Raw genomic sequence first — 26893 nt, 5'->3', positions numbered from 1 at the left:
GGAGGTCGTAAATGGCTTCCTCTTGGAAGGAACTGGGAGGGGCACTGCCTCTGTGAGCCAGCTGAGCTTGGAGGAAGTGGACAAACCAGAAATTCCCCCATGTGCTTTGGGACTTAACCACACCCATCTGGGCCAGAGCATAATTTTAAAAAGATGGATAATTCATAGTACAAAATTGTCAAAATTATATAAATAATATTATTCCTGTGATTTTTCTGTGCACAATTTAAGAGGTGCTGGGACTCTGTGGTATGTTCTGGGGGGTAGTAGCGGAAAATAGGGTATTACTCCAAATGTCTGTATGTTAAAAATCTGACACTTCATCGTCTGATGCCCATATTCCTTGCGCACATTTGTGTAAATTCTGGAAAAATTTAGATATTGTGTTCTGGATGAAAAGGGCAGAATTCTGTCAGAAGTGGACACAACATCTTACAAAGACTGGGATTGGATGGTTTGGCGCTACAGAAAATGTTAACTGGACATACATATAATATTAGGAAAATGGTACATAGATAAATATGCATTTGAATCAAAAATAGATTTGTGTGCAAAGTGACAAGGGGAGGATTCTCTGACCCATAAACATATCTCATCATGGTGACACTCCATTTCCTTCCCCCAATCAAGGGAGAGAGGAGAAATTGGCCAATGATACGTTGTGAGGGACAGGCTTAGTTATGCCCACATACACACCCATTTTGGTGATGCAATTTCTGCTATAAGTAAGGATGGCAAGCCTTAGTGGGGAACTTCCAGATTCACTCACCACCTGAACATTGGTGGGACGCTCTGTACAAGAAAACCAGACTCCTGATTCCAGAACTTTGAAGCAGAGGGCCTACTGCAAGCTGAACTCTTCTCAGCTGGCCTTCCAATCTTGCAAACTGATTTTACCCCAGACTTCCAAGGGGCACATCAGAATAAAACAGCCGGGCTGTGCTGTTTCTGCTTCTTTGCCAAGAACATTTGCTGGAACCAGAGACCCAGACCACTGTGCCAAGACCAGACCATGGTCTTTCTGTAATCGCGGTAGACTCACTCAGAAAAAGTGCCGCGAATTGCAATCTGGCTCAATTTCACCACTTGTAAAAATAGCTGCTTCTTGCTTTCCACTGCTGAAATTCGTTTGCACTCTGATAATCATTCCTGAATCATTGCTAGTGTTGACCTGAACTAATTCAAAGTAGCTATCACCTACCCTGAATCTCCTATAGGAAATTAAAATAATTTTTAGCATATTTTTCACTTCATTGCAAATCACATGTAAAAGTATTTTTGACTGTTTAAAAGCATACCAGTTGCTCTAAGCTTGCTAGGGGGAAACTGATCTGCTTTTGATTGTATTCCTGAAAACCTGTGTGCCCTCCTTTCCATCTCTTCATATTGCATAGGTGGGGGAGTGAGTTGTCATAAAGAAAAAAAGTGATCATCTTATCTATTGTTGAAACCATATCAGTTTATTTCTGTGCTGCATTCTTTCCATCATTGCTTTTCATTGAAACCATACAAAGTATTCTCTGCTACCTTATCCTTTCTATACCAATTCCTAAGTAATTAAAGAATTGTGCTACTATAATATTATCCATTGTAGATTACTGTCGTATTCATAAGAGTGCTATCAAATATTAATTTATTCCTAAAAGTGTAATATATATATATATAGTTTTAATTTTTCAAATCTTTTAATTTGCAAAACAAATTTACTTCTTGGCTCAGTGAGGTCTGGTGGATTCAAAGAGAGGGGCATTATATAAGGGTTCATCATCCAGATTTATGAACTTGTCATAAAAATATATAAATAAGGGCTTCCATTGGGCATCCCAGACTAGGCATTGACGTAGTTGGAGTGCTGAATTGAAGTCACTTGCAGCATGCATGTTCAGCTGTTAGACCAGTCTCTTGGGCAAGTCTGTAGGCCAGTCCCTTTGCATCCAATGTACCTCAAATAAACGAAAAGAAAGTGCAGTATCGGAGAAGGTAACAGTAACCATTTTGCCCAATGACGTATATGCCCAGCCACAGGCAGGAAGTGCATGGTATTCAACACATTGGACCTTTTTGTGTCCCTCTGCAACTCAAGCCTCTATGTGACTGTTCAGAAACAGAAGAGCCAGTTGAACAGATGCAACAACGCTGAGGATAACACAAACACTTTTGCAGTATCCCCATTGATGCTGTTGCAACAAGATTACCTGCAGATTCAGGATCTGAAAACTAAGAACAACACTTGTCATGGTTTCCTGGACCACAAAACAAAGTACATGTACCTCTTATTGCACCAGGAACCAATGGTGGCCACAACATCGAGCTACTAGGTTTACAGACTATGCACACTACTATTCAAAGGCTGGTTTGCCATTGTGAAGGTTTATGTATCAATGAAATGTCTGTGTTACCAAAACCAGGTAAGGTTCCCAATTTTTTATCTCGAGGGATCAAGCAAGATTTGACTTTCATTTTAAAGCTAAGAATCTAAGCTTTCCAACAAACCCAGAACGACATCCTTATGGTTTTTCCGTTCAAAGGGAACAAACTCGGAGAATAAATGAAGGTGAGTCCTCTTTCCCTTGCCCCAAAGTTTCAAAGTGACCTACAATTACAGATTAGACAAATACCACATGGTATTACCACTATAAGACATCACGGACCCGGCACAAGGCTGGTTACACAAATAGATTCCGTTTTCATTATTATATATTAAAAAAAGCATCAATTGCCACACAAATACAATATTACACAATTAGACAAATCTCCAAATAATTTTTAAAAACTTTTTTGATAAAAGAGAAACACAAGTGCAGTATGCACCGAATATAGAAGGGGGTGTAAACAACACAAAGTCTATACATTTATAACACTTTGTTTGCATCAAAATCCCACCGATGATTCACATGGGTATTTTAGATAACTCTCGACATGTTTCGGCCATCTTGTATTTCAACACTATCTCTAGTGTCTTTAGTTATTTTCTTTTTTGGCCACCTTCAAGAGAGGTCAAAGATGACTCAAAACCCCAAAAGTTGATCAGCATGACCACTTCTACAAGAATATATAAAAAAACATGTAACACCAGACTTGAATAATTTCATAGGTTCAAAATGGTCCTAATGGATAATACTACATTATTTTTTAAAAAAAAAAATACCCATTCAGAACAGCAGAAGACAAAACTATTCTACAGACATAAATGCACAAACATCGCTTCAAAAGGCAGTGTAACAAAAGGGCAAGGTAAGCAAGCTGTTCGTAACTCCAGCTAATTCAATTAATACCAAACTAATCAATAGCAGTACTAATAAGAATACTTCTTAAATAAGATGTATTCATGGACAAACACATTAATTTCTTTTTGTACATTCAGTGTAAAGTCCTTCTTAAAAACACATATATCACATTTCTCTTGTGTATATTCCTAGGCAATTCATTAACCTAAACCTCACAGGGGAAGAAAGGGGGGGGGGGGAACAAGAGGAGGGGCACACTCTCCTTGCTTGCTATACAAATAATGATGCGTCTCATGACAGGGACTCATAAATTGGTCCCAGGGTATGGGTGTCAGAATGAAAAAATACGAGAGATTAGTCATTCCCAAAAGTGCCCATTCTTGCAAAACAAGGAGATCAGGCTACAAATTTAGATTTTTCAAAATGGCAAAGTTATATAGAAGGGAGTGTTAAAATAGCGCACAACCTTTATAATTTGTATGCAGATTATGCGGTGTTCGAAACCTCCAGAGCAAATTTAACCCTGCACAGTCGTTTTTTGCATTTGTTTATCAACACATGGACAGGGACGGGTTAACCTGCCACAGGGCTGTGCTCCCCTAAAATAAAAGGGAAATGTGACTGAGACCCTGCCTCTCGAAATATCAATTGCATACAGTTGAATTCACTACCTTTCCCACAAGTGCACATAATAAAGGAGTTGGAATCGCACACAATTGTGTAAGCGCACATGTTCCACAAATTCTGCTTACCCTGTTGCATGGAGAAAAACCGCAAGTTACTGGCACGATGGTGAACACCACAACTGCAGTAAAGCAAAGTTCACACGCTGCCGACCACTGTAAATGCCTTACGTGCGTTTCAAGAAGGATCCTAAAGGTTATCCGAGCTGAATCAGGAAAAACGAATGGAAAATGTCCCTCAGTCAAAACCGCTTATAGCTACAGGCTAAACGGGTGGCTGTCAATTGTGGTTGCGTGTTTTCAAGACAGAAAAAGCAGGCTTACCAAACAAAGGGCAATCCTCTGCACGGGCCGCAGTGTGAGACGAACCCTAACAAACTGGGACTGTTACTATTTATACCCATCCAAAGAAATCATGTGATTACCGCCAACGGCCGCTTGCGTGGACTGTATGCGGTCACGTCAGCTCCACCCCACACACACGGCAGCAAAGTAACCACAGGTGTATTTGATTACGTGAGGGAACTTAAGATGGTATAGATGGGTAAATACTGTACATCTCTGTAAAGAGGGGACTCCACATCAGCCAGATATATTGGAGGACTCCTTTCTATCGAGCCATACAAACTATGTTTTGCGGATAATATGATCCTGTCCATAAAAATACAAATTCGGCACACGGGGCTGCGGTTCTATTATGCAACCCACACATACTCTTGTAATAAGACAGAGTGAGTGGACAAAAGGGCGGGGCTACGACCAATACCAGAGCATTATAGGAGTACCGGGAAAACAACAGCAGACCCGAAATAAAGGAGCCGACTGAAGGCACAAGGGGCAACGTGGCACCTACAAGTTACTGGCCAAAGCAGGCGAAATACTATCCACATTCAAGGAATATGTTAAAGGAGAGTGTTCCACTCCACCGATGAATTCAAACCTTGTTGTGCTGTTTTAAGGGAATATATCCATCGTTGTTCACATAAGGCCAATTTTGTTTCTGTGTTGCCTCCTCTCGGGTACTTACAATTCTTTCAATGACGAACCAATACAAATCGGTGTATTCATTTTTTTAGTTTGTAATGGGCAACTAATGGTTTATTGGCCACTTTGTTTTTCAGGCAGGATCTGTGTTCACAGATACGTTGCCGGACCGGCCTGGTCGTTTTGCCCACATATAGTAACAATCATGGACATTTAATGCCATAGACCACCCAGTCTGAGGTGCAGTTGGTGCAAGTACGTAATTGCCACAGTTTTCCATTGAGATCAATGGAGAGGTTTTTTGTAAGTTCGCAAATGGAACAACGTCCACATTTGTAATGGCCTATTACTCGTGGAAGGTTCCAGAGTGTAGGCTGTGGTGTAGTACTCTGTGTAATCGGATACGTATGCACCAGTAAGTCCCTACAGTTCTTCTGCCTCTTAAATGCGAATCTCGGGACAGTCTGGTTAAAGTCTGAGGTTTTTAAGAAGTGCCAATGCTTTTTCACTATTCTTCTTAAATCATTACTAATAGGACTGTATGTCGTGACACAGGTAATTTTGTCATCCCTAATAGTCCTATCTGGAAAAAGATATCTTTCCCGATTAGTGTGTTGTGCGTGTTTAAAAGCTTGATGGACTATTCTGCTCGGGTAACCACGTGTCATGACCACAGCCCCTGGTCCTAACATTCGGATCCTCAGGACCACATCACAGTACTCATGCGGGGCCCCAAGGGCCCAATCATGCTTCCAAAGGCTCTCGTGGAGTCAGGCCTGGCGCTTTTGGCTTTTGAACTGAACCACGCGGTCTAGCTTTTTGGGTGTGGTCAGGCCTAAAGATACCTGGGATGCTTACTGACTATAAAAGCCATGCTTGCGTTACTCTGCACTCGCAGCATGATGTTCACCGAGGTCTGATCTCTGCATTTCGGGCCTGTACCTGTGGAGAGAAGAAGCAGAACAGCATTATTCATCCTTACCTGCGAGAATCCAGCATCTGTTGTTCACTCCAGTGTCCTGCACCTCCAGCATCACGACAGACGCTCCCTCTGGAATCGACCTGAAGAGAAGAAAGGAAACGAAAGACGATATTAGTAAGCGTTTTCATTTTCAGTTAAACCATCATTCGCAAAAACGCTTACCTGAACAGAAGTCGCTGTGAGCTTATTCTCATCTTGGCCTTCCATCAATCTGCCGCAGACTTACTCGACGGTAGAGCCGGACATTTTCCTCTCACTGCTCCGCATCCTTTTGCCAGCCACCATCTGCAACATCCCGGCGACCTGTGAAGAAGAAGAACAGGTAAGCACATCATAAAAGCGCACATAGCGCCGCGCTTTGCGCAGTCACCTACCATCTCAGGCACAGCCCCAGCCTGCTCGGCGCCTCCACCATTCTTCCGCACCTAGGGAGATACAAGACATTAACGGGGGCAATGACAATCGAGGACCAATAAACCAAGCAAAAGACTTACCTGAAGAACTGAGTCGCAGCAGGACTGGACTCACGGCCCGCGCCAGTGAAGCAACTCGGCTGCTAAGCGCCCCAACCACAACGCACCCCTGCACAGAGTTGCAGGACGGAGAGCACACCATAACCGAATCTAAGGTGAGAAAGGCTCTACAGGGAATCCGAGGGTTCACGAGGGAGGTGGGCCCAGAGAAGAGGAGACTGTGAGCCAATCCAAAACTCCTGTATTCCAGATCAGATCCTTGGCAGAGTGGGAACCCAGGAAGAAGGATCCGGGTCAAAGGCAGTCCAACCAGATCGGGTGGCGTCCCTGTGGATACCAGGTGAGCATTACACCATGGGATTTTAACCGAAGTTTCAAGTCTTTTCCTTCATTTATAAAATCGCTCATGGGGGAATAATTCCTTCTGATTCTTAAAAATTGACCAATTGGTAAATTATCCTGAAGACTGAGCGGATGGAAACAATTGTATTTTAACAGTGTATTTATGTCAGTCGGTTTCCGAAATAAAGTGGTCAGCAAATGTCCTGAGGGGCTCTTTTTGATTGAGATATCTAAAAAGGAAATTTGCCAAAGATCAGAAGACATGGTAAATTGGATACACCTATTTTGATCGTTCAGCCCCTTAAATAATTGATTTAAGCTAGACTGGTCACCCTTCCATATCATAAGAACATCATCTATGTAACGGAACCATTTTATCACATTACCTTTGAACAGATTATTCTTAGAGAAGATGGAAGCTGCCTCAAAAGAGTCCATGAATAGGTTCGCTAGATCGGGAGCGAAAGTGGCGCAGATGCTTGTGCCGTGTATCCGTTGGAAAAAGGAACTGTCAAACAGAAAAGTTTTCTGTTAATGCAAGGCGTATGCATTTGAGGATAAAATTGGTGGGTACCGCTTCCGGAATTGTTGTGCGTTTGTTCGGAACCATTTCCATTACCTTTAGACACTCAGGTTGTGGAATACTAGTGTATAAGGCTGTAACGTCTAAGGTGACAAGTAGATCTTCTTGGTCAATCACCAGATCTGATAGATGGTTAATCATACTCGTAGTATCTTTGACAAAAGATTTCATTGTCCTCACGAAAGGCCTCAGAAACCAATCAGTATAAATAGAGAGGAGTTCTAGAATAGAGTTAAGGGCCGACACAATCGGTCTACCTGGTGGTTTTAGCCTATTCTTATGTATTTTCAGTGGTAGATAAAAGGCAGGAATCAATGGATTCTTATTAATCAGGAAACTCTGTTCATTAACAGAGCTCCAACCCTCTCTTAAAGCATGGTCCATGAGGCTTTTGATCTCATTTCTGATTCTGGGAGTGGGATCGCGATCCAGTATTTTGTAAAACATCTGGTTACTTAGTTGTACTAGTGCTTCTGTTTCATAAAGCACTGTATCCCACAGGACTATTCCTCCCCCCTTATCAGCTGGTTTAATAAGGAAGGAGGAGGAGTTCTGAAGTGATTTTAGAGCTTCCCTTTGGCCGTGAGACATATTGTCCCAACATAATATATAAATAAATGAAGGGAAAGGCTTGAAACTTCGGTTAAAATCCCGTGGTTACCCGAGCAGAATAGACCATCAAGCTTTAAAACACGCACAACACACTAATCGTGAAAGATGTCTTTTTCCAGATAGGACTATTAAGGATGACAAATTACCTGTGTCACGACATACAGTCTTATTAGTAATGATCTAAGTAGAATAGTGAAAAAGCATTGGCACTTCTTAAAACCTCAGACTTTAACCCGACTGTCCCGAGATTCGCCTTTAAGAGGCAGAAGAACTATAGGGACTTACTAGTGCATACGTATCTGATTACACAGAGTACTACACCACAGCCTACACTCTGGAACCTTCCACGAGTAATAGGCCATCACAAATGTGGACGTTGTTCCATTTGCAAACTTACAAAATACCTCTCCTCCATTGATCTCAATGGAAAACCGTGGCAATTACGTACTTTCCCCAACTGAACCTCAGAATGGGTGGTCTATGGCATTAAATGTCCATGCTCGTTACTATATGTGGGCAAAACGACCAGGCCGGTCAGGCAACATATCTGTGAACAGAGATCCTTCCTGAAAAACAAAGTGGCCAATAAACCATTAGTAGCCCATTACGAACTAAAAAAACATAAATGCACCGATTTGTTTTGGTTCGTCATTGAAAGAATTGTAAGTACCCCGAGAGGAGGCAACAGAGAAACAAAATTGGCCTTATGTGAACAACGATGGATATATTCCCTTAAAACACCACAACAAGGTTTGAATTTATCGGTGGAGTGGAACACTCTCTCCTTTAACATAATCCTTGAATACGGGTAGTATTTCGCCTGCTTTGGCCAGTAGCTTGTAGGTGCCACGTTGCCCCTTGTGCCTTCAGTTGGCTCCTTTTTTTTAGGCTCTGCTGTTGTTTTCCCGGTATATCTATAATGCTCTGTTATTGGCTGTAGCCCCCCCTTTTGTCCACTCACTCTGTCTTGTTACAAGAGTATGTGTGGCCTGCATAATAGAACCGCGGCCCCGTTTGCCGAATTTGTATTTTAATGGCAGGATCATTTTATCCGCTAAACATAGTTTGTATGGCTCGATAGAAAGAGGAGTCCTCCGATATATCTGGCTGATGTGGAGTCCCCTCTTTACAGAGATGTACAGTATTTACCCGTCTATACTATCTTAAGTTCCCTCACGTAATCAAATACACCTGTGGTTACTTTGCTGTCATGTGTGAGGGGTGGAGCTGATGTGACCGCATACAGTCCACGCAAGCGGCCCTTGGCGGAAAGAACATGATCTCTTTGGATGGGTATAAATAAACAGTCCCAGTATGTTAGGGTTCATCTCACACTGCGGCCCGTGCAGAGGATTGCCTTTTGTTTGGTAAGCCTGCTCAGGGACGTCATTTGGGGGTCGCCAGAGGTCGCAAGTGCGACCTCTGTGGTCACAACTTGCGACCTCTGCCGACCTCCTGCAACCTCTCGGTTTAGCTGGTATTTTCTTTTTTTAAGCGCATCGGTTTAGCTGTTTTCTTTTTAAGAACTGTTTGTTGTTTTCAACAGGGGACAGACCCCTGTTGAAAACATCAAAACTGCTAGTTTAAAAAAGCACAACGTGCAAGCTCGGCGGTGGGTGCCACTGTGTCTGCAGACTAGGTCTGCACTGGACGTTCTCGAGCTCCTGACACCCAGGCCGACTGTGGGGGATGTGCCAATGAATACTAGGAAGCAGCAGTCCTGAAGTAAATCGCAAGCTCCAATGCCTGCGTGGGCAGCGGGCGAGTGAGCACAGGCGCCAGTGTGTCTCCTCGAGTCAAGCCTTGCTTAGCAACCATTAGCTTAACAGAGCTACGATTGCGCCCAGGGCCTGACGCTGAGATGAAGAAAAAAAAATTGAGCGCTGCGCACCTGTGGGAGAGGGAGGGGAGAAAATATCCTAATTTGATTCCCAGGGTGCCCCCAGCATCCAATTCCAGCTAGCCTGGACTTGGTGTGTCTCTGCGCAGAGGCTGGGCATGGCACAACCAGATGAGACCGACACCGTCACCCTCTCTCGCCCCTTCCACCTGCTCAGAGGGCAGGTGCTGGCTCCGACCAAAGGGCTGATTGATGTCTGCGGCTGTGCGGCGGGCTACAACAGCATGTGGGTGAGTGTCTGGCGATTGTGGGCATGCTACTTTTGTATGCATCTGTACGTGTGTGTCCATTTTATTTGAAAAATGACACACGCTGTACAAACTTGCTGATGCAATGAAACTGTCTTATTTTGGCTGGAACCATTTCATATGTGCAAAGTAGGGTAGGCGCTGCTGCCGTGTTGACCTGAGTCAAGGTAAAGCACGTGCATTTTGTATTGTGTATGCATCTGGTCAGGTCTGCAGCACACTGGAGCCCCCTGGACCTCCTAACAAGACACCAAGACACCTGCCTGGAAGGAAGATCGCGGGCTGGACAGGTAAGAAATGCAGGCGCCAGCTGTGGAGAACAGCTGGGCCCTTGTGTGTCCTCGGGCTTAGCTGTGGGGAATGTGGGCCTCAGTGAGGGTATGATGGGTGACCACGCTGACTGGCACGAGCTCACAGTGTCTCGGGTCCCGGGCGCACCATGCAGGGCTGGTTGGCAGTGGGGTGTGCGGGTGCAGGCTGAGGCGGAGCAACCGATCAGGGCCCAAGGAAGCAGGGGCCACATCCATTTTGGCTGAGGGTTCCCCCAGCCCAAAAAATTAATTGCAGGAGGACCTCAGTCGCGTGTGGCACCAGGTGGTCGGAGGTGCGGGTGACTGGCCGCAGCTTCGGAGCACGGGTTGTGCCTACGCAGCTTCCTCCTCCAGCCTCGCTCTTCGTATCACCACCAGGAGGGTGGAAGCAATGGTCGATGACTCGTGGGCGGAGATGGGCAGGCGGGGGGTGCTCACGTCTCAGCCTCCTCACGGGCTCAGGCATGCTCAATCCCCCCCTCCTTACAGGCTCCTCCGAAAGTCTCTCACAGCCCAGTGTAGGCTCGGTGAGGGGCGGTGGAACAGATTGGGCAGCCGGTCCCGTGCCCCAGCGGGTCCACAAGCTCTATGGAGGGGGGAGGGTTTGCCTCCTACATCCCCCGATGACAGGATCCACCCAGGGGGTCCAAAGGGATGCCAATGTCGCAGTATGGGCTGGCCTCCACCTCACCTCGGTGCTCTGTTGTTGGACCTGGTGCATATCCGCGCTGGCAGGGTGCCGCAGGAGCTCCGCCTCCCAGCTTGCAACCTTGGATCTCAGGTTATCCGTGGAGTAAAGACACCGGGATTCTTACTAAACAGCGCTCCTGGGGCTTGTATTCCACCCGAGGGGGTCGACTCTTCACTACTGGGGGGGGGGGGTGGGTCACCAAGATATTCGTACAATATCTCTACATTTCCAAAGTTCTTAAATGTGTTAAGTGCTCTGATGTGACTGACAATTGCACGCAGCCCTTTACAAAAACCGCAGTCAAATAATAATAATTAATAAAGAATACACCTCGTTCAAGTCAAAGATGGGGTTTCTCTGTATTGTCGGGTGCTACACCTGACATTCTTCCACCCTTTCAGTTCACAGAAGTGCTCACTACCAGCTTTCGTGTCTTTTCCGTGAAACTTGTGCGTGTACCATTCACACTAACTCAAGTAGCTTCCAGCGCGAATAGGAAGCGATGTGACAACTCCATGCAGGGTCAAAATATATATATAAATATAGCACTATTATAGGGAATAAGTAGCAAAGTATATCTCAAGATCACTTGATGAGTCAACTGAATTAATACATTTTTGTTGTTGCATATCCTGACAGGGGATGCCTGTAGATCTGCTAGGTTCTGGCTCAGTGTCTAAGGATTGAATTTGTTAATGCACCTTCTTTTATTGCATGCAACAGCCACATGTATTTTCTTTACATTCCAAGGCATCATTTGGCCTTAGAGGTTACATTCACAGCAATTCGGTCATATGGGCATATACACACCGATATTAATGCTACATATGGGAATACATTCTTGTATGAATTTATATCATAATACTGTAATATCGTAGCTATATTGTTCTTAGTATACTGAGGAACAATGCTATGCAATGCCACTTCATGTTTTGTCAAGGGGTGAAAGGTCGTGTGACATCACTTCATGTGGTGGCACATGGGGATGGGGTCAAATGGCCACTTCCTGTGATGTCATCAGAGGTCAAGGGTCATGTGACGTCACTTCCGCGACCCCTGGCATTTTGGTGAAATGACATCCCTGAGCCTGCTTCTTGAATACACGCAACCACAATTGACAGCCGCCCGTTTAGCCTGTAGCTATGAGCAGTTTTAACTGAGGGACGTTTCCATTTGTTTTTCCTGATTCAGCTCGGATAACCTTTAGGATCCGTAGCTTCTTGACACGCACGAAAAGGCGTTTACAGTGGTCGGCAGCGGGTGAACTTTGCTTTTACTGCTGTTGTAGTGTTCACCATCGTGCCAGTAACTTGCGGTTTTGCTCCATGCAACAGGGTAAGCAGAATTTTTGGAACATGTGCGCTTACACAACTGTTGTGTGTGATTCCAACTCCTTTATTATGTGCACTTGTGGGAAAGGTAGTGAATTCAACTGTATGCAATTGATATTTCGAGAGGCAGGGGTCTCAGTCACATTTCCCTTTTATTTTAGGGAAGCACAGCCCTGCGGCAGGTTAACCCGTCCCTGTCCATGTGTTGATAAACAAATGCAAAAAACGGCTGTGCAGGGTTAAATTTGCTCTGGAGGTTTCGAACACTGCATAATCTGCTTACAAATTATAAAAGTAAGTTTGTGTGCGCTATTTTAACACTCCCTTCTATATAACTTTTCCATTTTGAAAAATCTGAATTTGTAGCCAGCTTTCCTTGTTTTGCGAGCATGGGCACTTTTGGGAATGACTAATCTCTCTTATTTTTTCATTCTGACACCCATACCCTGGGACCAATTTATGAGTCCCTGTCATGAGACACATCATTATTTGTATAGCAAGCAAGGAGAGTGTGCCCCTCCTCTTGTCCCCCCCCCTTTCTTCCCCTGTGAGGTTTAGGTCAATGAATTGCCTAGGAATATACACAAGAGAAATGTGATATATGTGTTTTTAAGAAGGACTTTACGCTGAATGTAGAAAAAGAAATTAATGTGTTTGACCATGAATACATCTTATTTTAGAAGTATTCTTATTTTCTTATTAGTACTCCTATTGATTACTTTGGTATTAATTGAAATAGCTGGAGTTACGAACAGCTTGCTTACCTTGCCCTTTTGTTACACTGCCTTTTGAAGTGATGTTTGTGCATTTATGTCTGTAGAATAGTTTTGTCTTCTGCTGTTCTGAATGGGTATTTTTATAAAAAATAATGTATTATCCATTAGAACCATTTTGAACCTATGAAATGATTCAAGTCTGGTGTTACATGTTTTTTATATATTCTTGTAGAAGTGGTCATGTTGATCAACTTTTGGGGTATTGAGTCATCTCTGACCTCTCTTGTAGAAATTGTGTCGTGAAGATGGCCAAAAAGGAAAAGAACTAAAGACACTAGAGATAGTGTCTGAAAGACAAAATGGCCGAAACATGTCGACAGTTATCTAAAACGCCCATGTGAATCATCGGTGGGATTCTGATGCAAACAAAGTGTTATAAATGTATAGACTTTGTGTTGTTTACACCCCTTCTATATTCGGTGGATACTGCACTTGTGTTTCTCTTTTATCAAAAAAGTTAAAAATATTTTGAGATTTGTCTAATTGTGTAATATTGTATTTGTGTGGCAATTGATGCTTTTTTTAATATATATAATAATATAAACAGAATCTATTTTTGTAACCAGCCTTGTGCCGGGTCCGTGATGTCTTATAGTGGTAATACCAAGTGGTATTTGTCTAATCTGTAATTGTAGGTCACTTTGAAACTTTGGGGCAACGGAAAGAGGGGTAATCAGGCTCACCTTAATGGTTTCTCAATGAAATGTCTGACAGTTCTAGGTTGGGACGACCCAGGCTCAGAGGAACTTGTGTTCTCCATCCTACAAATTTCAGTGATGGGCCTCTTCACTCAGCACAATAAAGTTCTTCACAAAACCACTGGCACACTTAAACAGTATGTCCCCTAAATAATTATACACAATGATGCTGTTCCAGTGAAACACAAAGGCACCACGTGACATTCATGGCATGCATTGATCTTAATCTATTGCTTGAAGCCGTTGTACACAACAATTTCATCGAGCCGATTGAGGACATGGAATGGTTGAACCTGGTAGTCCTCACGAAAAGGCAAGATGGCCGTGGTCTCTGCTCATGTGTGGATCTACAAAGCATCAATAATAACATAGTGGCATACTTGTATCCTCTTGTAACACCAAAGCAAGTGTTTTTATTGATGCAGGAAACCCAAGTTGGATGTTAAGTTGGGCTTCAAGAGCACTTCTCACCAGGTCCACCTATGTACATACTGAAAAGCCTGCACTAGATTCATTACTTCTGAAGGCATTTGACACTATACCAGGATGCCTTTTGAACTTCCTGCATCCACAAAGGCTCATCAACCTTATCTGCAATACACCAAATGACACATTTTTCCAGGATGACATTTTAGTATTCGGCTATGACACAGATTCACACTTTCGAATACTACGCAAATTGCTGCACAATATTGAAGAAAGTGGATTGATCTTATGGGAAGAAAGTGCACATTTGAACAACTCGAGGTGGAATACCCCTGGTACACCATCAAGAATTCACTCGATTTCTCACGTGAACCCATCACCAACACAACATTTCCTGGGCAGCAAAGGACAACTTTGCTCATTTATGGGTTCAACCAAATATTACACAAAATCTGTTCAGGCATTCTCTTCCAAAAAGGAACAACTTTCTTACCTGCTGTGAGAAACCTGAAGGTGTCTCGCCCGCTAGTCTCTGGGGATCTTTCATCCAGGTGACCACTACACAGCCATCGCTTTTGGATCCAGTTCATGGGGGTGGACCCGTGCGGGAGGATTACCTGGATGAGGGGTCTTCTGGGAGTGGAAGTGGGACACCTGAGGGTGAGACATGGTATCCACTTCCGCATAACACCTTTTCCCCGTCCTACCAGGTAGGATACCTAGGAACTCAGTCCCCCTTTCCCAACACAAACACTTTCTCACGGACAGCTCACTGTGAACGACGATGGACTAACACCAGAGCCGTATACCTGACATGCCCCAATACAATGGTCAGGCAAGGTCCGGCACTTGCTGATCATTACACACACCTGACTGCCATCACACTTCCCCACATGGATAAAATGCAGAGTACGAAAGCACACTCTGAGTGAAGCAAAACACACAAGGAGACAGCGGTTCCAAGATGGCAGTTTAATACAAGGAGAAAATGGATGCTATTGCCTCATTAAAGACCCACATCGACTCCAAGATAGACGAGTTTAAAATAGACATACAACTCATTCGCCAAGATGCCCGCAACTTAACGGAAAGGGTGACGGCCATGGAGAAAACCACAGAGGCGGGGTCCGCGGCCGCGGCGACCCTACAATCTGAAGTTTCGGACCTGAAAAGGAAGGTCACATTCCTAGAAGAAAGGGCGGAGGAGGCCGAGGGCCGGGCCAGACGAGGGAACATCAGAATCTTAGGTATCCCGGAGGGGAATGAAGGCCTAAATACCACGTCCTATGTTGAAACCCTGCTGCTACAGGAAATTGGGGCCGGCAAATTGACTCAGGGATTTTCGGTGGAGAGGGCCCACAGGTCCCTACAGAAACGACCCCCCCCTGGATCACACCCACGGCCAATTATAGCCAAGATACTAAATTTCCAGGACAGGGAAACCATATTAAGATATTCCAGGGAAACAGGCCCTATCACACGGGGCGAAGCTAAGATTTCCATATACCCGGACTACACCCAGAAAGTACAAAGGGAGAGGAACTCGTTTGTTCCGGTCAAAGCGAGGCTTCGCCAACTGAACCTTAAATATAGACTGCTGTACCCGTCCCGCCTGAAAGTTATCCACAAAGGGCGAGCAATCTTTCTCGAAAATCCAGAAGCGGCCAACATGTGGCTAGAAGACAATAACCTTGCCGACGGTGCAGATAACCCAGGTGGGGAAGACTGAACCCTGGGGGAGCAGGGCTGGACCCCAGGGACCCCCCACACCACCCGCACATGAAGCATAAACAGCCGGACCCAAGCAGGTAACTCAATTAACAGTATATCATATGGAAACGACCCTCGTTTGGCCTCGCCGCCTCGCAGCAACCCCGCCCCCAGCGAAAGAACCAACCGGGCGAGTTTCTGCCCGACCCAACTCGCGCCCGACTCCCGGATGGGCACAGACGGCGCGAGAGCGCCTGAGCACCGCGACATAGTTGTAGTCGCTGGGCGCACCAGTTTGAGTTATGTTATCAGTTCAGTTAGTACCATAGTCTTCGTTCCACTGATGCTTGAAAATACCGTGATGGCCACAAGATACGCTTCAAAAATTGATGAACCAGAGGCCTATCACTTACAACTTATCAATCACGCTCTGATGCCACACTGGGCCGCCGCGGCTGCCCCCCACGCCAAACTCAGAACACCACACCAATGGCATCACAACTCAATGTTATGACGTGGAACGTAAGGGGAATGGGCTCGTACCTCAGGAGGAACCGCATACAGTCCTACCTCAGGAGGAAGAAAGTCTCGATAGCGATGTTACAGGAGACACATCTCACCGAGGACGCTCTGTCTAAACTGGCAGACCGATGGGAAGGAACTGTGAGAGGATCCCCATATTCCAAATACGCAAGGGGTGTGTTAATATGGATAAACCCTAATGTGCCCTTCCAATTACATGGATGCGAATCTGACAGGGACGGCAGATATGTAATAATGTGGGGAACTATAGAGCAGACCCCGATCTGCTTAGCTAACACATATTTCCCGCAACATGGAATCCCGTCGTACCTCAGCACACTGAGCTCCAAGCTGGCACACCACCGAGGCCAAACCTTCCTGTGGGGAGGAGACTTTAACTGTGTTATGGACACAACTATGGACAGATCGCTTCCTCCCCCCCAATCTAGCAACCCTGCAACCCGTGCCTTGGCAGAAACACTAGACCAACTCAACCTAGTGGACATCTGGAGGATACAGCACCCAGCCGATAGGAGTTATTCCCATTACTCAGCCCCACACAACGTCCACACAAGGATAGATTACTTGTTTATTGATCGTGACGAAGCCCCGCTGGCGATAACCACAGAGTATCTGGGGAGATCTATTTCTGATCACTCCCCGTTAATCATGCAATGGAGGCAGAGAGGACCCAGACCCCCGATTCCCATGTGGAGAATGCCTTCCGCGACACTAGAGGACCCACAGTTCAGAGAGGACCTTGCCGAGAGGCTAGAGGAGTACGTCGATATCAATAAAGGATCCGTCTCCACTTGGAGCACACTGTGGGAAGCCATGAAGGTGGTCACCAGAGGAGAAATCATATCTAGAGCTGGAGGCATCCGCAGACAACTAAAGACATCACTTGAGGCCCAAGAATCAGAGATCACCCGCCTGGAGTCCACTCTTGACACCTCCCCAGGAGTCGAAACGGAACTGAAAGCGGCCCGAGAAAAATGCCAGCTCTCCTGGGACAGGCTGGAAAAATTTGACTTCGCTACATACACCGCTCGATCCCACAGGGAATCAGACAAACCAGGTAAGCTGTTGGCCTGGTTATGCAGAAGAGAGCACCCTAAACACTTGCCAACAGAAATAATAGATGCAGATGGTGCATCCCACAGGACACAGATGGGGATCAACAAAGCATTTGCCGAGTTCTACTCAAAACTATATGCTCATGAAGCCCGGATCCCCACCACCGAAATAACAGACACCCTGGATGAGATCGATATGCCCCAAATATCCAGCGAACAGAGAACTGAACTAGACATGGACATTACTCCCGACGATGTAAGATGGGCCATCAAGTCGCTCGCCACCTCCAAGACCCCAGGTAGCGACGGACTCACGCCGGAATTCTATAAAGCATACGAACCCATCCTCACCCCCATCCTACACGAAGTCTATCAGGAAGCTTACACAAACGGGATCCTCCCCAACACCATGAGAGAAACTATAATCATCCCCATGCTCAAGCCCCACAAACCACCTACTGACTGCGACTCATACCGACCCCTGGCCATGCTCAATTATGATAGCAAGATCCTCACCTCAATACTGGCCAGCAGACTTGCTAAAGTGCTAGGGTCCATAATCCATGAGGATCAGAACGGATTTGTCCCAGGTCGCAACACCACAGCCAATTTGAGGAGGCTTCAACACATCATGGCCGAAACTCATGACTCGGAGGAAGATCTAGCGATACTGTCACTTGACGCCATTAAGGCCTTTGACTCCATCTACTGGGAGTGGCTGGTGGAGGCCCTGCGGGCTTTTGGCTTCGGAAATGGTTTCATCAGATGGGTCCAGGTTCTCTACAACTCCCCAGTGGCCAGGGTCAAGACAGGCGGAACAATTTCAGCACCTTGGAAAATACAGAGGGGCACGAGACAAGGATGCCCACTCTCGCCCATGCTGTACATACTGGGACTGGAACCGATTGCTTTATACTTTCGTCAGCAACTCTTTGACGCCGGCATCAAGGTGGGCAACGTTCATAACATAATATCATTGTACGCTGATGATGTTCTCCTGTACCTAACAGACCCAGAGCTCAATGCACCGACGGCACTGGAGGTACTCGACAACTACGCGAGATACTCCGGAATCCAATTTAGTAGACGCAAATCCTCAGCATTCCCCCTGGCCGGATTGAGAGACGTCTCAGCGGAGGACCTTCCGAACATAGGGATAAAATGGCAACCCGAGAAGTTCAGATACCTGGGGATTAATCTCGGCCACACCCCACAGCTCACACATGAGCACAACACAGAAGCAGCCGTCACCAACCTCCGACGGTCCATAAAATTCTGGTCCAAACTCCCACTGGCGATGGTGGGAAGAGCGGCGATCGTCAAAATGATAATCCTCCCTCGCTTCTTATACTTCTTTGTGAATATTTGCCATTACATACGGCCCCCTTTCTTCAGGAAACTGGAAGCTATTATCAAGGACTTTATATGGGGTCCTCACAGGCATAAGCTGTCACTGGCCACTCTGACCCTCCCACACAGAGAAGGTGGAATAAAACTACCAGATCTTCAGTTCTACTACTTGGCCGCCCAGCTCAGTCACATCACGAGATGGCTGTCAGACGAATCTTCAGCCGAACTGGGGCTACTGAAGCAACACCACACCAACTTAACTCCCAAGGAAATCCTATGGGTTCCCATCTGCCGCTCTCCGGAAACCCCCATGGTTGTCGAGCTTGGCAGACAGATATGGACCAGGACTTGCCACATCAGGAAGGTGCAACACCCATACTCTCCGGACCATCCCATAATGGCAGATGTGTGCAAGAAGGAGGCAGACCTCCCCATAGCAAGGAGGTGGGAAGAAGCCGCGATATACACATGGGGAGATATGTTTGAAGATGGACTGTTCAGGGACTTCGAATCGATCCAAGAAATCGAAGGGCTACCCAAAGGCCAGTTCCTTTGGTACCATAGGCTCAAACGTACCGCCAAGAATCAGTGGCCCACCTGGCCAGAGGAACCAATCTCGGACCCTCTACTACAAGAAATGTACGACCTCTCTGATGGATGGAGACCTGTCTCCAGGTTATACAACAGGCTCATCGACAAACCTAACCCTAAGGGACCGACACTGAGGGCAAAATGGGAAGCAGACCTCGCAGCCCCGCTCACTGATAAAGAATGGGAAAGAGCACTAATATTCCCCAAGAAAGTGTCGAGAAATTCCAGATTTGGCCAGATACAGCTGAACGTCCTATATCGAACTTACATGACCCCCCACAGAGTTGCTTCGTTCAACGCGAAGGTCCCACCGGTGTGCCCATGGTGCGGGAACGACAGGGCAGACATGATCCACATGTTCTGGTCCTGCACCAAAGTGACGACACTCTGGTCGAAAGCCAAGCAATCCTGCAGAGACGCCGGCATGGAGCGATACGAATGGTCACCAGGAGAGTGCCTATTGGGTACATACCCCAGACCGAGCAAATTCAAACACCTCGTGAAACTAATGGACATTTCATGTATACTTGTCAAAAGGACCATAGCGATGGCTTGGAAGACACCAGCGGGCCCCAGACATGAGCGCTGGTTAAACGAAATGGCGAGGTGGACGGCTGCAGAGACCAGAGCCTGGCAGGAAGGAACTACATCCAGCGGAGAAGCTACAAGCGGCTCCCTGGTCGCCTGGAGGGCCCTTCTGACGAACATGCTCTTCAATGCGGACCATAAGCCCCCTTGAACACTTGTTGCGGTTCACAGTAACAGGCTCCCACCATCACAAAGTATATGCCTCCTGCAGCTGTTCCCCTCCACTTCCTGAGAAGCCACACTCTGGACTGAACCACCATCACGAACTTCACTTACCACATCACACGAAGACTATCGTTGTTTAAGATAAGTTTCCTTTTGTTTTCTTTTTCTCCCCATCTCATTCTTTCTTTCCTTCTTCTTCACTTGTTTAATTCACGAGTTTGTATTGTTTCACCTTACCACGAAACTAATAAAATACTTTGGAAAAAAAAAAAAATAATACAAGGAGAAAGACGGTGAGACCAGAGAGTGGTGCAAGGAGGGAAGTGCCCTTGACCTTTAAAGACCGTTACTTTTGTGAGCCTTGGAAAGTAAGAAACCTAAGACCAGGACCGAAAGCTGGTCAAACCTGCACAGTGTGTCGGAGGTACCCGGGACTCTCCCGCATCGATAACCAAGGCGGGGAGGAGTTATTGCCACTGTGGTACTGTCCTTGGCTCCTACAAAAAAAGCAGCGTCAGTAAAGACAGCATAGCCGGTGGGTCGGAGAGACTGATACCAAACCAGCCTGTGTTTTGAACCAAGGTTGCAAGCAGCAACATTGTATTAAGATAAAGAGAGAGAACAGTATATGTGACTAACAATGCAAATATAATTGGAAACAAAAGGAGTGACTGAACTATGGGAGGCCAAGCGAAGATACTGTAGACAGAGTGGTCCGGCACCACGTGGGTGCTCATTCGAAAGTCTGTTAGGTATCCAACTGATGCTAAGTGTGAGAAAAGGGAATCTTGAGATCGAAGTGGTCCTGCAACGGGTCAAGCTAAATCCTATGCACATTTGAAAGTCTTTGATGGTTTAATGTATACAGCAATTGGTCTGAGCTCGGCTAAGAGAGACTAATTGGGTAAAGGAAAGGCATCTGAGCCTGGCTGAGGGGGATCTGGGGTGAACCGCGAGTCACCCAAGAAAGAATATTCTCTCAACATTGTAAAAAGGGGATCTGAGCCCAGAAGAGGTGGATCCAGGGTGAACACCCAACATTGAATACTGCTAAAAGGAAAGTAACTTTTGCATCTTGTTTTTTTTTGTACATCGGGACCTCTGAGTCAAGAGACTTGTTAAGAAGTAAAGAGATTTGGATACAGAAGGTCCTGACACTGGTATTGGGACTGTATCCTCGTGTCACAGAAGCCAGAGTGTGTGCTTTGCTCAAGTGAACCGACTTACCCCATGCTGAAAATGTGGGGAAGGGAGGCCAATGGCCCGAACATCCTGACATATCATTGGCCTAATAGATTCAAAATCCACAAACAAGTAGTTCCTTTTCTGTTGCACTTGAGGTGCTGATTCTTCACCCCCTGCATCCCCCTCTTCTGGGCATCAGACCCCTCTCGAGTATCCAGCTCCCTCTGTTGGGTTCACTTTGGCTTGTATTAAAAAAACAATTTCTCAGTTACATTCATGTGTTGTTGGGGTGTGAGTTTCTTACTCTTGGATCCCTCTCTTCCGGGTGCAGATCCTTCTCAACTGTTTGCCTTCCTCGGTCGGGTTCACTATGGCTTTCATCACAATCTCTCTGCTTATTTTCTCGAATCACAATGTTTTTTCAAACAGTTCAATGTGGATCACCCTCTGCCGGGTTCACTCTTGTCAATGTACTGTTCCTTTGGGACTTTAGACGTCACCCCTTTTTATCGGCATCCCTTCTTCAGGTTCACTCTTGCCAATCTCACAATTCCTTCTACTGTCTTATGATGTGGGATTCATTTCCCTTCTTCACGATCATCTGCCGGTCAAAAACCTCCAACTGTACAGATGATTTTACTAGACCCCTGTTTGACCACTTTGACCCTCTTCTCACCTTTCCCAAGGCCTTCAGGTAATAGTAGTTTCCCCTTTTACATCAACAGTCCTTTGTACATTCTGTAATCAGCCGTTTGCTACTTTTGTTCAACAAAGGTTGGTTTCTTTATTGGTCCTATCCTTGACTCACCAATGTGATGAACTGCTTGGCTTTCTTTGTATCTGGAGTCCAGGCCAGTACCACGGTACCAGGTGTGTCTCTCTGTCCTGCTTATCAGCGTAGGCACGCTTCGTGTACCATTAACATCTGCTGCAACACACTCGGGTTATTGTTTGCGCTTTTAAAATTCCTTACACAGAGGTCTCACTGGCCTTGGTCGGAAAGGGCAAGGTCGCTTCTCTCCTTGTCACCCACTCGGTTCGCGCCTTCTTTCTCCTCCTCTTGAACTGCTGTGCCTAGATAGCTGTCTTGTAGTGATGTCTGCCTTGCTCGTATGGTGCTCTCGTACTCCACCTTTTATCCCTGTGGGGAAGGGAAAGGGCCGTCGGGTGTGTGTAATTCAGGTCAATTGGATGACTTTGCCTGATCCTTGTGTTGAGACATGTCAGGTAAACAGCTCTGGTGTTTGTCCATGGTCTTTCATGATGTGCAAATGTTTCAGAGTTGGAAAAGAGGGGTGGGGGGGTAGAGTGTTTGAATATCCTACGGGGTAGGATGGGGAACAGGTGTTATAAGAAGGGGGGGTACCGTCTCACCCGTCGGTGTCCCACTTCCACTGCCCGAGGAACCCCCTATCCAGGTGATCCTCCCTCACTGGTCCACCCTCAGGAACTGGATACAATAGCAATGGCCATGTCCTGGCCACCTGGATGACAGACCCCCGGGGATTTTTACGTGGGACACCTTCAGGGTTTTAGTATAGGCCCTTTTATTTTGACAAGACACCACTAGGACTGCTTTATTATTATTATTTGATGGTCATAGCTTGCTCCCATCTGTAGATTTAGGTTTAGAGAGCAGTTTATCACACCCTTGTGAAAGTTCAATAAACACCCTTGAATGGTGGTCACTTGTGTCTGTCTTACTGTTGATACCATGCCTTCCTTACACTGCTCAGAAAAGGACTGCTGTAAAAATGTTCAGCAAATGCCTGGCGGCATTCGAAGAAATTAAGGTGAACATACCCAAAGCTCCAAACTTGCATCCATTCCAGCTGGACAACCCCACCAACATCAAGTTGATGCCAATGCCTTGAGTTTTGTGCCACAATGACACAGAAAAGGAGTACCGTCTCCATCGTCGCTTGTGCTTCCAGGTTACTGCCAGACTCTGAAAAGAACTATACATGATGGAACGAGAAATGTTGCCATGCATGTGGGCAATCAAACATTTTTGGTACTACATATGAGGCAAGCACCCTGTTTTTTTTTCTGGTAAAAATGTTTCGGCAAATACCTTGAATACATTTGTTTCGCTAAACTCACTGGAAACCCACTGTACCTACCCCGGGGTAATAGACGAGTACAAAGGGCAAAAAGACTAATCAATGAACCATGCAACCATTCAAAGCACAGAATTCTGGCTGCTATGAAGCAATCCGCCCGGATGTGTGTTATCTGCCCACAGTGTGACCACCAATTGCACCACAGGAGTTACCCATTCAAATTCAGACTTGCAGGCCACATGCCAAACTTAATCCTGGACACAATATAAAGTCCAAAACACAAAATGAAACGGACCAGTTGAGGGATGACCAGTCCTCTGCACTCAAATTAAACCAGGGGAAATGTTCTACAAGGCAAACGAGGCAGTGAAAAGAAGCGTCATCATGGGAAGCCATCAAGCTTCCACTTCCACAGAAGGACAAGTATACATCTTCAAAGTATAGTGCTCCCACCGAAGTCATTGATGCGTTCAAAGACACCATAATCACAGGAGTAGGGAAAGTGTAGAACACTTACAGAGTTGCCATATACCAAAATGTGTTCACCAAAAACACCCAGGACTGCACTGACAAAGGTGTTCAGTATCCATAAAGTCTATGGCAACGCCTTAGCTCTCACAGGAAGTCGGACCCCAGTTAGCCAACTAATTGGAAACAGAAACCAAAAACATCAAGAAAGTTAAAAGGAACAAACTGATCACCATCACCAAACGGAATCAGGATGAAGAGACCCTAGACCATTCCCTAACCACAGGGAAGAAAGAAGAATTTGTTTACCTGTAACTCCTGTTCGCCAGCATTGGTATCTTTCATAGATTCACATGTTGTGAATATTCCCTGGCGTTGGGCTAAGAATCCGGGACGATAACACAGGGGCAACGTGCTCACCTTGGAAGCAAGACGACACAGAGCACCACAGGGTCGATCCCCGGGTCCATGCTTAGAAACCTCTGGGTATTAAGTGTGTTATAAATAACCTATCATATCATACCTTATTTATTTGTCCCTTGCTTAAAGCAAAGAAAACTTTCTATTTTGTAGTCTGTCACCCTCCTTATGGTTGCTTTTGGTCCCAACTAATGGGACATTGATTAGTTGGACCCTTAAACCCTCCTCCTCTTCCTCTCCTCAGATCCTGACCAGTCATCCTGGCCAGATCTGTAAGGTTTTTACCTTGTAGGGGTGGAAGGAGGGGGCATGTGAATGTATGCATGATACCAATTGTCGCAGTTTATTAGGCGGGCACTGTCAACTCAGGGAGTTCATTCCCCCCCCCCCCCCAAGCAAGGTGGCGCGCACCCAAAGCGCTTATACAGATTCAACTTTAGTGAGTCCTTCACCCCACACCACCCCAACAAATAACCTCTATAGCACCAATGAGCTGGGAACCAGGCTGGTGTATAGTAAGAATGAAATATATATATATATATATATATATATATATACATATATATTTATTTAAGTTTTTACCAAGAATGATAGAACAATTACACACACATCAACCACCAATGCTGTGGCACCACACCATATCACAATTCCAAATGACTTTCCGTTATTAAAACAACACTGGTAGAATTTCGAAATATGCAGTAACAATTTACATCAGATTTAATTTTAAATGAACCAATAGAAAACATTCACAATACATAGGGATTGCTTAGTGTGCCTTAATACACTTTACTCCCAGCAACCCCCACCCTCTAGGCATCAACTTGATATGACTCCTCTGATTTGAAGGCAAGATCCAGGGACTGAGAACACAATTGAAACATCGTTTTGGCATTATTTTGATAAAGGCAATGTTTGAGAAAGAAACTCAATGGGAAAATCGCTTTGAGCTTTTGTTTGAAAAGCAAGATTTGGAAAAGGAACTCAAATGGGGAAATCGTTTTTCAACACAAATTCAAATGACATGCAGTGGTTTAGGATTCTGGTTTGGGTTGCACGGGAATGAATGGAAAATTTTGAAGAAGCTAGTTTTCTCCCTTCGCCTCCCACCAAGATGCCCACTGGCTGCTGATAGGACCAGAAATTCGGAGGTATGGGTTATGGAAGCTGAGGGAGGACGGAAATTACATCATTTCAAAATGACAGGTGGGTTTTACGTTTTTGTGTTGAAAAATCTCACAACGTGGCAGCTACCCTGATTTTTCAGATAACTGCAAAAACCTATATATTTTTGGATTCTACATTTTATGGCCAGTCGGACAATACACATTTTCTTTTAGCATGCCCTTCCTGGGCAGAGCCACCATTTTTTGCGGTTTGCTGCTGCGCTGAAATAGCTAAAAATGGGACACTTCCAAATTCAAACATTAATTTCACGATCTATCACCTCACCAATTTTCCAGTTCCTCAGACTTATGAAAATGGCAGAATCATAATTTGGTCAGTTATGATTTTTATCATAACTTAAGTTATGTACATCACACAAAATTCTGTTTTACAGGGTCCCAACAGGCTTTCTATCCCCTTTAATATAAACCCAGGATGAGCTCGGTGGGGAACACAAGGCACTTTTTATTCAAAAAAATGCTTTCAATGTTAATCAACGTCCATACATTACATGGGACCTCCAGTTTCACATTCAGATCAAACCCAAGCAGTTTCATTTTCTCCACAACCACATGACTGGGACATCTGGTTTTTCAGTCCATGTGATTCTGCCCTCCTCTCCTGAGCTTCAAAGGTCTTTGGTCAGAGCTAATGCACAATTTATGTAGAGGTTTGACCTTAAGGGTCATTTCTGTTGGTCATGTTTTCTATATCACCGCAGTTCTGTTCGCTCGCTCATCATTCTTTGTATTTTTAACTGAACTAGGCCTGATTTTCCCTGGTGGACCCAGCCCCAAAAGTCAGGGTCACCGTTCCAGATACCCAGCAGTTCAGTGGAGAAAAACAGCAGCAGCCAGTTACACACATAATTCTAAAAGAACAACCTTTTACATTGGCATGATGTGTTTACCATATTGCATTTTGGATTAAACTTAGGCCTGTTGTTCATAAAGACAATCATTCTTTTCTACTATATTATAACAGAGGTAGATTCCTTCTTCGTTCCATGAACACAGATAGGCCATAGTTAACAAAGAGAACCAGTGTTCATGTATGCAAAAAAGAAATAGGCCTTTCTCTTTACTTGCTGTCATTTTGTATGAGGGAAATAAGTCTTTTATTAATGATAGACACAATCTAGCACTTGACTTAATTTCTAAAATGTAAGGCATCGGTCCTCCTTTTTGTCTTTCAAAGGCACAGTATTTCAAATGTATTTATTTCCTTCAATGTGTACTTCTGCAGCCTTAAATCTGTTGCCTGTGCCTTGTCCTAGTTTACACAAAGTCAGCATCTGCAACCCACATGTGTTTTTGGAATC

The 26893-nt window shown here is 45.3% G+C and overlaps 1 long non-coding RNA gene across 1 annotated transcript in view; it reads right to left on the bottom strand.

The window, feature by feature from the left end:
• LOC138569181 (uncharacterized) overlaps positions 1–4309 on the bottom strand; it is a 120266-nt gene extending 115957 nt beyond the window's left edge. The window contains exons 1-2 of the long non-coding RNA XR_011303168.1: positions 4235–4309; positions 3980–4116 (exon numbers count right to left, since the gene is read on the bottom strand). This is a non-coding gene — a long non-coding RNA (uncharacterized lncRNA). The remainder of the gene's footprint in view (positions 1–3979; positions 4117–4234) is intronic.
• Positions 4310–26893: the final 22584 nt, after the last annotated feature.

The sequence above is a fragment of the Ambystoma mexicanum genome, chromosome 2q (genome assembly GCF_040938575.1).
Source record: "Ambystoma mexicanum isolate Mex_15411 chromosome 2q, UKY_AmexF1_1, whole genome shotgun sequence".
NCBI lineage: Eukaryota > Metazoa > Chordata > Amphibia > Caudata > Ambystomatidae > Ambystoma > Ambystoma mexicanum.
Note: the sequence above shows the minus strand (reverse complement) of the source record. Positions and strands in the feature narration are given on the sequence as shown.